This window comes from Solanum tuberosum, unplaced genomic scaffold, assembly GCF_000226075.1.
Source record: "Solanum tuberosum cultivar DM 1-3 516 R44 unplaced genomic scaffold, SolTub_3.0 scf00382, whole genome shotgun sequence".
In the NCBI taxonomy this organism is placed as follows: domain Eukaryota; kingdom Viridiplantae; phylum Streptophyta; class Magnoliopsida; order Solanales; family Solanaceae; genus Solanum; species Solanum tuberosum.
This window is the reverse complement of record NW_006239306.1, coordinates 449,614-461,486: the sequence shown is the minus strand read 5'-3', so window position 1 is coordinate 461,486 and position 11,873 is coordinate 449,614.

Here is an 11,873-nt window from a genome sequence, read left to right as displayed (position 1 = left end):
TTTATTATTATTTTTATTTTTAAAAGTGACAAAAAGTGACAAAATCACATAAAGCTAATCTTGAAAATATTTTGAATTTTATAAGGTCAATTATTTCAAATCGTTCGGAATTTAAGAAGCTCGCACATTAATTCTTATCGCGGAGGGTCAAAATTAGGTGTCAACAGTACTTATAATATGTGATTCCTATAATTTATACATAAAATAAACATGTGTTATATATTTACTATACACAACTAAATTCAAATAATTACATTATATAACTATACTTGGGATTTTATACTGAATCTCTTCTCTCTCCTCCCTCGCTCCTTCTCTCCCTTTCTCATTGTCTCCCCTCTGTCTCTCGCCTAATACAAATGGGGGATATTACTGATACAAATCACGCGAGAAATTTGTATTAGGCGAGAGTTGGTGGAGACCTCTTTTCTTGTTTGATTTCATACTCAAACTCTCAATATGTGTGCTTAAATAAGGGAGAGATACAATATTGATACATTATTATATAAGTCGTATTATGAAAGAGTATACAACACATGATACAAATGTATAACAAGGACAAAATACAGTTGAATATATTGATATAAATCTATACCTAGTTGCAGATACACTCAAATACATTGATACATAGTGAATACCAAGAAACATATACACTTGATATAATTTTATTTGTTGATACATTCGATACACTTATATTCGTTGATACAATCTAATATAACTTGATATAATTATATTTGTTGATACAACCTAATACAATTTGTTGATACAACCTAATACAATTTGATACAATTGTATTCGTTGATACACTTGATAAGAAGTGAATACACAAGGGTCAATAAACATATTAACTTGACCTTAATTAAAAAGTTAACATATCCTGAGAAGCACATCTAGACACCTCAACTCAGTTAAATCAGATCCGTAAATACACTCACCCTACATGGCATTTCGCACGTCTGTATGGAGACAACTTAAACCGAGTTCAGGTGATAAGATTTGCATTTTCACCGTGGGAGTATTTACTTACCAGATGAGGTAAGATGTCTATCTATATATGTATTATGCCTTAAAAACATGATACTATATATATTCCTATCTATCATTTTCTCATCCTATATATATGTTCTTCACCGCTATTTTCATCAACCTCAAACATCCATTTACTTTTATCACTATATTTCACTTTACCTTTCTTTTTCTCTCCTCTTTGGTAACCATGATTATGACTTCCTAATCTGTTTCTTTCTATCATAGTAACCTCTAATCCTTTACCTATAGGATACTTAGTTGACCTCACTTTAACCTCATTTTGCACTACCTTTTTCAATTTTCCTCTAACCCCTTTTCTCCCTTCTAATCTTTCTTGATTTACATCGACAGGGTCCCCTGTCTTGAACTCTACCATGTCATTTAGCCCTTTTTCTTCGATCACTTTCTGCGTCTTGTCTAGTTTATGCTCCGGAATAATGCACATGACTTTACCTGTTGATGAAATAATTAAGTAAATAAAAGTTGTCTCTGTTGCATGTTTCTATTTTTAGCGTAACAAGTTAACTCAAAACTTTCCACATTAATGTGACATTTATAGCCACAAATTTTTGTATGGCTTATATTTTAGATTATAAATGTCAAAAGACTTTCGCTTTCTCTTAAACTTCACACCCTGTTAAATACCTTCGCATAAATTGGAACGAAAGAAATATAATTTTTCAACGAAGGGGAGTCAAATCTCTCCCTCTACTTAGTACTGCTACAACTAACAACTAAATGAGATGATCACACATTTCAACATTTACCTCCTGTTTGACGAGCTGCCGCTGCTAAGGCCATCGTTGACTGAGAGACTTCGGAGGCTACTTCCACCATTAATTTGGCACTCATGCCAGCTGCTAGTGCCGATATGAATTCGTTACCATCGGGATCTTGTGTTCCAGAAGAACCGCAATCCTTGTTTGCTACACTACAAGCTAGAAATAAAAGGGATTAGTTGAACTCCAATGGAGGTATTGAACATCCGATAAAAAACCAAAAAAAAAGAAGAAGGGTTATTTATGTGTTACATACACAATGCCAAATATATATATTAGGTTTATGTAAATTAATAACAATGAGGCAGGACAGTAATGCCATGCAAGATGGTACTAATGGTACGTTAATGTAACTCGTTGTTTAAACAGCTTCTCATAAGGTTTCTTCATAAACTTATTATTTGTCAATTACTTGATTAATCGTGCTGACAAAAACAATCGTTTTGTTTTGTTCAAAAATCTTATTATAAGTTGAATTTAGAAAATGAGATGAAAAAGAGAGGGGAACATACCAATTTGAGAGTGTCAAGATATGCATTAGAAGCACATTTTGGGGACCATTCAATTTTCAAATAAAATTGGACTTATATATACGTTTCAATATGGAAACCAACAATTATTAGGACAAAAGACCTTTAATTAAGTGTATTAGATCTTGTCAAGTGTATTATTATTATTATTTCTCTTCTATATGGCATATACTAATAATTGCTAGGTTTTTTCTTCGTTTGTTTTGTTTGCACGGGAGGTATTTAAGGAGGGTGCGGGTAAGTTTTTACCATTATTAAGTTTGCTCTGAAACCGAGTAAAAACCCTCAATTTACCCGCATTTCAAGGATTGTTCACTTTGACCAATTTGACTGGCAATAGATATATGACGCAGTATTAAATCACACCGCGATACCATTATGTATAAGTACAAAATACATGCATTAATTCCAAATTTATGTTGAACCTTTATTTTCGAAGGAGTGTGGTGTCTAGTCGAAATACGAGAGAGAGAAGTCAAAAATATTTTGTGCGAAAATTGATTATATGAAAAATATTCTCTTTTAAAGAAACATTTTGTGTTCATTAGTACTTTAGTTTCTAATTGAAAATTCTTTCTGATAAAAAAATAATGTAACAGTACGGTAATTTGCAAATATAGTAAATCAAAAAAGTTTTGGGATCAAATTCTACATGAATATTTTCAATGTAGAAAACACTTACTAATAGGATGAATATCAAATTACAGTCGATTTCATTTAAATTTCGTGAGAGTTGAAAAGATTATGTATAATTAAAGTATAAAGATTACAGTAAATAAATATGAACGTAAAACTGTATTGATTAAAAAACTAAGTTAATTGTGTGCCAATAATGGGATGCGTTGTTCGTCGATTTTCATGCAATTACAAATATTTAGGTTCTAGATATGCACTCAGTCTTGGACCATAACTTAATTTTTCTCAAGAGTTGAACTATTGATCTCCATATGATGTTCTCACAATTATATGAGTTATTTAAATAAGAGCAGTGATTTAAGGGTGTATTTACGCATTCAAACGCCATGTTTTACCCCATATTTTAGCTAAGTTCTAAGTATAAACTATTGAATATTCTTATATTTATTGAATACATGTTGTGATGAGCTAATAAATACGTAAAATGATTTCAAATAAAAAACCGCAAGAAAGGACCCAAAAGATGGATTGGAGCATAAAATGAAATGTTTTGGATTTAAACGCACCAAACAAGACTGAGATGGAGTCTGTGGTATGAGGTGATCTTACTTGAGACGGATCTCACACTGCACGTGCCTTGAAGAAGAAGGCTGAAGTTCGAGAAGCTAACTCCCTAAGATGGGCCTCACACCGACACTCTTATTTTATCAAACTGAAGTTGACTAAGTCAAAGCAGAGTTCAAGTGAAATTACAATTCTGACCTTATTACTATATATATGTCATTACAATGATATTTTAAGGACAACACATTATTCTTAAGGATCATTAATTAGGTTTAGAGATTACAATTAATTATTCTTAGATTTTAGGGTTTAATAACAGTTTCTAGTAGATTAATTAGTGTGAAATGAACAAGATTCTCTTGCAAGTGCTACATTAATCAAAGGTTTTATTTAATTACTTTTACATTAATGTTATTTAGTAGTTTACATTATGATAATTGTTTTTACTGCTAGTTATGAGTAGATAAACTGATAACTAGGGTTATGAAACTTAAACTCATAACTAGGGTTATGGAACTTAAAATAGGGATGGTGAAATATATTTTTTACAACAATATCATTTCATGAAGGGGTGATCATTGTGTATTAAGGTTCTTTCCTAAATTTTTTTTTTTTCATGGTTGTAAACATTAAGAACTTGCATATATTTTAACTTGCTTGATATAAGAAGTTAAGATTCAGAAAAAGGATCATTAACGTGGATTTGGGGATACCAACCTCCATTTAATAGCTTGAGCAATGATGGGGGGGGGGATGGGTAAGGTGTTGGCGTAAAATGAAATTTGACGGGGTGGCCTTGATGGGGATGACGGGTGGCGTAAAAATGAAAAATTTTAAATTTGAAATATCTTTCAAAAATAATGTTTTAAAAATAAATTAGACCATGGGTGGGGGGGGGGTAGCTATGAGATGGGGGTAAAAATGATATGTTAAAATTTTGAAATATTTTTCCAAAATCTGATTTTTTTTTTCTTTTGGGGAGAAGAGGTAGGGATGGTAAGGGTTGGATGAGGTCAAAATAATCTTAAAATTTGAAATAATTTTTAAAAATAATTTTTTAATTTTTTTTTTGTTTGGGGGGTGGGTGGCTGGGATTTGTTTGGGAGTAGGGGGAAAAATATTTGAAATTTTTTGAAAATTTTAAAATTTTAATTTTCTTTTGGATAGGGAGGTCGGGTATGGATACGGGGTAGGGTAAGAAAAAAAAATATTGTAATTGAAGGATAAAATAGAGTTTTGGAAAATATTTTCCTCAATTTTTGAAGGGAAGTCATTTTCCTTAAATTTGAGGAGAACAAGTTGATTTGGAAAATATTTTTTAAAACATGTTTTTGTTCGTACCAAACACACCCCAAATCTTAATTTTCTCAAATGAATATAAGAATATAGCAATGCCTCAAGCAATCAACCTTGTTTAATAGTACTGCTGAATGATCTAAAAAGAGATTACCACATTATTCACATATTTAATAAAAAACTTCAGTACTAATAATTTGAGAATTACATTCAAAACCACAACTATGACAATACATGTCATTGAAATCAAACATCTCAAGTAAAAGTATAACTCAAAAATTATATCATATGTTTAATCAATATTATCAAATATAGTTGGTAGTTCCAAACATGATTGCTGCATCAAAATTCTTGTTTGGAATTACCTCCACCTCAGTGCTTTGCTTTCTTGATTCTTTTTCCTGTGACAAAATAATACTCTTTATCAATCATTAAATTATATTTTAGTTGCATTCAACAAATATTTTCCCTTTCTTAATCAGACAAAAAGATACATGGCCATGAAATAGGAATATATATAGTGGAACAAAATTAATTAGGAGTCGTATTTTTATGTGAAAGTAAAAATTTAAAAATTGTCAAAAAAAAAAAGGATAAAAAGAAAAGTAAGATAATCGAATTAAAACAGAAGGAATATTATTTTTATATCAAAATCTTATTGCTATAATCCAGGTTTGAAAACAAAATGACAGCTAAGAAAATTAAAGGAGAGATATAAGAGTAAAAAATTAGGCTGAAAACCCTCCTCCCCACTATCACTTTACCTCCTTCGTATCATCATGGCTCATGAATTCGGTTAGTAAATATATCAACATAAATAAATAACAAACAAAGAACTAGAAAAACATGAAATCTTTTTTAGTGGTGAAGGAATTAAAAAGATGAAGCAAGTAAAATTAATGAACAAACCTGTTTCCGAAAAATCACTAAGAATCAAAATAACCTCTTCCTCTTTTTTGGTAAGAGAAGCCTTACATAGAGTGTTCGCATCAGAAAGCCTCAAATGATGCCTAGGGAGTTGTGGTTGGCATCTGCTAGAAGAAGCTAGAGATGGAGGCAATTGTTGAGCATTTGCTGAATCAGCGACGTGTTGGGAAATTGATGCGATTTGAGTGGAATCATGTTGAAAAACAAAAAATGAAACAAAAAATTTCCTTTGGGGGGTTCCTTTAACCCAACCATCTTTAAAGTGGCACCTTGTATGGGCTGCTATTGCTTGGCTGAATAAACCTTCTTCCACAATAAATGCATTGAAATATCGATACACCATCTTGTCTCTTCATTTTTGTTACTTTGATTTTCATTATTTTTGGGAGAGGATGAGGAGTATTTATACAAAAGGAAAAAAATTAGAAGAGGCCCAGGCCGGGGGGGGGGTGTGTGGATTTGGAAATAAAATTGCTTTGATTCCTATTTTGTTTATATTAGAAAATATGTTGACTGTTTTAATTAATTTCTTTATGTGGCATTAGTGCATTTATTATATAGCTGAATAGGAAGAAATTAGATCTTAATAAATCACAAATCTTTTTTTTATTTTTTATTTTGGGATAAATATTCTAAACTAAGCGTTTTATTTAGAATCCCCTAAATAATTTGAAATTTTAACTACTCTCTAAATTTGTTTATTTGATAGTCTTTATCCCATACAATCTTGTCCTAAGAGAAAGGATACACTAACTTGTCACGTAGAAGTTTTGTTCACTTGTCATTTTTAAAACTATTTTTAAAAAAATGAGGTTATCAATTTTTTTAAAAGAACTGGCTAGAATTTCACTTCTTAAGAAAAAAAAACTTATTTGGCTTAAAATAACGAGATTCAACCAAATTTGTTTAATCTATTCCACCCACCCCCCCACCCCCCAAAAAAAAGGAATACACTATTGAAATTATAGATAGGCATTATATTTGTATAAGATATAATAAGAATTATAGAGTAAGAACTTCATTATTCCGCAGAAACTTTTCATTTCACTAAAAAAAAAGAGAAGATTTAACAAAATAAGTTATATTAGATTTGTCCTGAAAACTTTTAAAAAATCACCGAAATAAATAGTTAGAAGAAATACACAACTGAAATCAATAAATCATTATACATAAATATGTGACACATAATTGTTTAAAATAGTCTATTTAGGAGTTGAGTTTTCAAAAATAAAACAAAATTTTCCGCACATATCTAAGACTGTAGGCACTCACTTTGTTACTTGGTTAAAGGCTATCTTAAGTCGTTTCATGAAAAATGTTTTGTGTGAAAATGTGTTTCTATGAAAAATATTCTCTTTTAAAAAATATTTTGTGTTTATTAGTACTTTAGTTTCTAATTGAAAATTCTTTTCTGATAAAAAAATAAATAAATAAATAAATAAATTAAAAAAATAAAATAAATATATATATATATATATATATAAATCAAAACTCTCTCTAAATTTTGAAACTATTCATGAGCTACAACTTTTAACTCATGGTTAAGACTAATATTTTGGGGCTCTTATAGGCTTTCATATAAGGAGAATACTCAGATTCAATAGATCTTTCAGGCTTGATTCGAGGTAATTGATGGTTGTTTGTTTCCATTTATATTATATATATACATATATATATGTGCACGTTAACTGTTTTGTCCGTATTGCATGTGTAATGGTATATACTCATGCTACTCTTTTCCATTCTATATTCAGTTCAGAACTTCAGATTATGGTGGACTAATGATAAGATTGGTCTAACCACAACATCTGAATACCTCATGTTCAAGTTTTTGAAAATTGCAATATACAACATCTTGGATGAAGAATGTGTGTACTTGATGAAATTTTAGGGTTAAACGCATACTGGAGTATAGACTGAAAGTGCAGGCTGACAAAGAATGAGATGAGGTGAAAGGTAAACATCCAAATCCCCAGCTTGCATGACTTTTTGTGCGAGTAAAAAAGCTGATGTTCTCACTCCATACTATAGACCCTGCATTTTTGTCCTACAATCTTCAGTTGCTAATGGGATGAGGTGCTTAATGATTTGCATCTCATTCTGGAAGCTTGAAATAACTTGAAGAACAACAGTACTTTCTCTTAATCTAATTGCATAGCTTCTAGACAGTTACATTTGTTCGTCATGGGGTACCTGCTACCTCCTAGTAACACATGTAATCGTGTCCTGAATAGATGGGAAGTGGCCTCACTGAGATTTGAACCTGAGACATTATGGTTTGGTTCTCAGCATACCTGATTGATCAAGAAATTCCATTTTGAGTTTATTTATTTTCGTGCTTTCCGCTTTTCGTAAACACAGATGCTGTCTCTTATTTTGTTGATGCAAGGAGCTTGTTTTGTACAATGGAGACCAAGCATTAGTCCCTCCCCTATCCAACTCTGATCCCATTACTTTCTACACAAGATGTTAAGCATCATTTGGGGTTGAAGACTAGTGCTATACAATTGCTCCAATTTTTTTGTAGATCATCCCCCGATGTTTGTTATCCGCATTGGGGTCTCATTAAATTCAGATTTGCGCATTGTAGAGCTTAGTTTTGGGGATGACACTCTGAATAAGATTTTTTTTCATTCTCAAATGCTTGAATCCGGAACCTCTAATTAAGATTAGAGAGATGTCAATCATCCATCGCAACCTATTTTTGTAGTTGTCTATTTTTTAGACAAACGTAAGTCATGACCAGTAGTAGTAGCATGAGTATATACCTATTAAAAGGTTGGATAGTTAAAGTGACTGTTTGTGCACTATGAAAGTTGGAGGTCAAAATTTGAAGCCAAGTTTAGGGTCCAATATATGTATTATGCCTTATGGAAATGTGTCACGCCTCGAGCCTACACCCTGGACGTGTCTGACATTCGAGAACCATTGTTGGCTCCAAGCAAAACCCTTGGCCTGACTCAACTCTCAGCGGAAGACTTACTCAACATAAGATAACTCAAATATAAAGTTTTAACTCAAATATCTCAAAATACTTAACTTAGAACATCTAAAAATATTCAAATTGGCCACAAGGGCAACTCAAGTCTAGAACATTAACAATAGAAAATGAAACACACTTCTCAACTACTATTGTCTATCTATGAAAGCCTCTAAAATGACAAAGATGGAAGTTGGGACAAGACCCACGACATCCTAACAAAAACCGAAAAGTAAATGGAATCCACCGGAAGCAAGGAGACTAACCAAACCTAACTCAAACTGATGTGGTATCAACGAAGCGCATGTAGATGACCCTGATCTCTTGTATCTGCATCATAAAACGATGCATGCCAAATGGCATCAGTACATTGGGGTACGAACATGTAAGGGGAAGACTGAACATAACATAAAAGCTTGAACTTGGAAAGAAGGAAACATACTCACCTCAACTCAACCTCAATTCATGGATACTAAACTCAATGCAGTATAAAAACGACAATAAAAATGTAGTTTATATAAAGCATTTAAAATAGTAGATAACAACTCAATGTATTTAAAAATACAATAATTACTCAGTTTGTATGTAAAGATACAAAATAACTCAATTTGGGAGATTTTCTAATCGACAACCATCACTATGAGCTATGTGATAATACAACGTATCGCCCACGCTACCACAACTGTCCTATCTCTTGCCGGAGTATAAGACATCCTCAACTAAGTGGATCCACTGAGCTATGCTTAAAGAGCAATAAGGAATCATCTAAAAAGTATGACCCTTTCTACCCACGCTGCCTACATGGTTTATAAGGACTTTGAGTTGTATGAACTCGTCCCCATATCGGTGCTCAATGCTACTCCCAAAAATATACTCAGCTCATATGTTTAAAAATATCTCCTCATCCTCAAGCTTTGAGATTATTACTCAAAAGGTTTGCTTAAAAGAGATTATACTCAAAATCTCCTCATGAACTCATTTGAAAATCGATGTTTCCTCTCATTTTAAATGTAAAAACATTTACTCTTGGGAATACTTAGTTCCCATATATTCATTTTGAAAAATGAAACTCAACTCTCCTCATCCTCAAACACAAGTACTCAAGTCTTAAAACAAGTTTTAAAAAGATTGTAAAAGATTTCTCAAAATGACTCGAACGAACTCTCACGACTTTACACTTAACTCTACCTTGAATTATGAATTATTAATTCAAGGGTTATGATTCATGTTATGAAGAATCTCTCGATGTTTAGATGTATTTTAGAGTAGTTAGAATAAGAAGGGAGTAAAGGTACACTTTAAAAGCACTAAGGCGAAGCAAACGACGGAAAAATGGTGGGGGCAGGAGACCTTGGCGCACTGCTGGTGCGGGGCGCCAACCCTTAAACTTCAGAGACTCATTCTTGGCGCACTCCTGGCACGCCTCCCCAGTCCCCCTGGCGCATCTGGGTGCGCCGCCCTAGCTCCTCCCCAGAACATTCCGACGAATTTTCTTCTTCGATTTTTTGCCATAATTTGCCTAGAATCAAATAGTTTCTTTCCAACTCACTCAGATTTGACGACCCAACATAAGTACACGAAAATCTACTAAAAACAACTCCCAAACTTCTAATATTCATCTCAAGAACTCATCAAACTCATCATTAACGATTTAAGAACGAAACTTTAAGAAACTCATCAAGAACTCAAATCATTCAACCTCAAGAACAAAATTACGGATTTAAAATCACATGATTGGCGTGTGGGTGAAAGAACCAACACTATGAGAGCTTATATACCTTAATTTGGAGAAACAAATCCTCGATTCGCAAGAACCTTGATCATTCTTCTTTTTCTCCTATTTTCTTCTTCTTGAACTCCTCTCAAAACCCTAAGCGTATTTTAGGATTGTGAAAACTGAACCAAATCAGTTTAGACCCCTAAAATATTACTAAAACGTTTAAAACTGATGGGGTAAGGAAACCCCAGAATACCCCTCATTAATTCGGGTAAATTTCCTTAACTAGACAGGCTGACTTCAAACGGACATATTTCCCTCATTCAAACTCAAAATTTAACAAACTCAGTGGCATTGGAAAGAGGATTCAAAGACCTTTCATTTGATATCTTATTGGTTACCTAACTCATCATGTACTGAAAGTTCGTTTGAAGTTGATCCAAAACTCACAACATAAGCATAACTTGCAAAATTCTAAAGTTGGCTCTTTCCAAATTAGTTCTTTCTAAATTTAGCTCTTTCTAAGGCGGGATGTTACAAAATGAAATGAGTATGAATTGAAATGTTAATTGTTGTCAATCGTATGTAGTAATCAATCTTTTTACTTGGGTGTACACGTGTGATTTCTGTTAATTTGATTGTGATGTGTTATTGTTGGTTAGCTCGGATACCATGCATGGCATGACTAGATATTCTCATGGTTGGCTTGGGTACCACACCTGATACATACTGACGATTGACTTGGGTACCACACATGATATGAAATATCTATATGGTTGACTCAGGTACCATGACGGTACAAATTACTAACGGTAGAGATCACATAAAACTTTCGACGATTAATTTTGAAAGTGTTATGGAAGAAATTTTATGGCTTTATAATAAATATTGGTGATAATTTTTTATTGGCTGAATAATTATTTTTATTGCATAATAAATAAACATTATAACCTAGAAGAATAGTTAATTTCTAAGTCCCCGGCAGCGGCGCCAAAAACTTGTTGCTCCCAATTGCACACGCAAGTGTACGCAGTCGCGCAACTAATATAGTGGCTCTTAAAAGAACCAGATTATCGAACCCAAAGGACTTGTCAATTAACTATTTTTACTAAATTATACAGATCTAATTGTTTATTTAGTAGTGCCAAAAGAAAAGAATGCAAGAACAAAATAAGAAAATTACTTACAATAGTTGGAAAATCCCAGGGCTGCAGCATGTATTGAATATCATGTATCATATTATTGGCATAGAACTAATTTAGGTTGTCAAGTTACTGGTTTACAGGGTTAATTGTATGAGTCGGGCTACACACCTCTAGTCGCCTACTCCAATTAGCTATCTAACTACATCGTTGAGCGGGGATAAACAGACTAACTGGCGAGCATTTATATTTCATCATATTTCGTAACCAAGC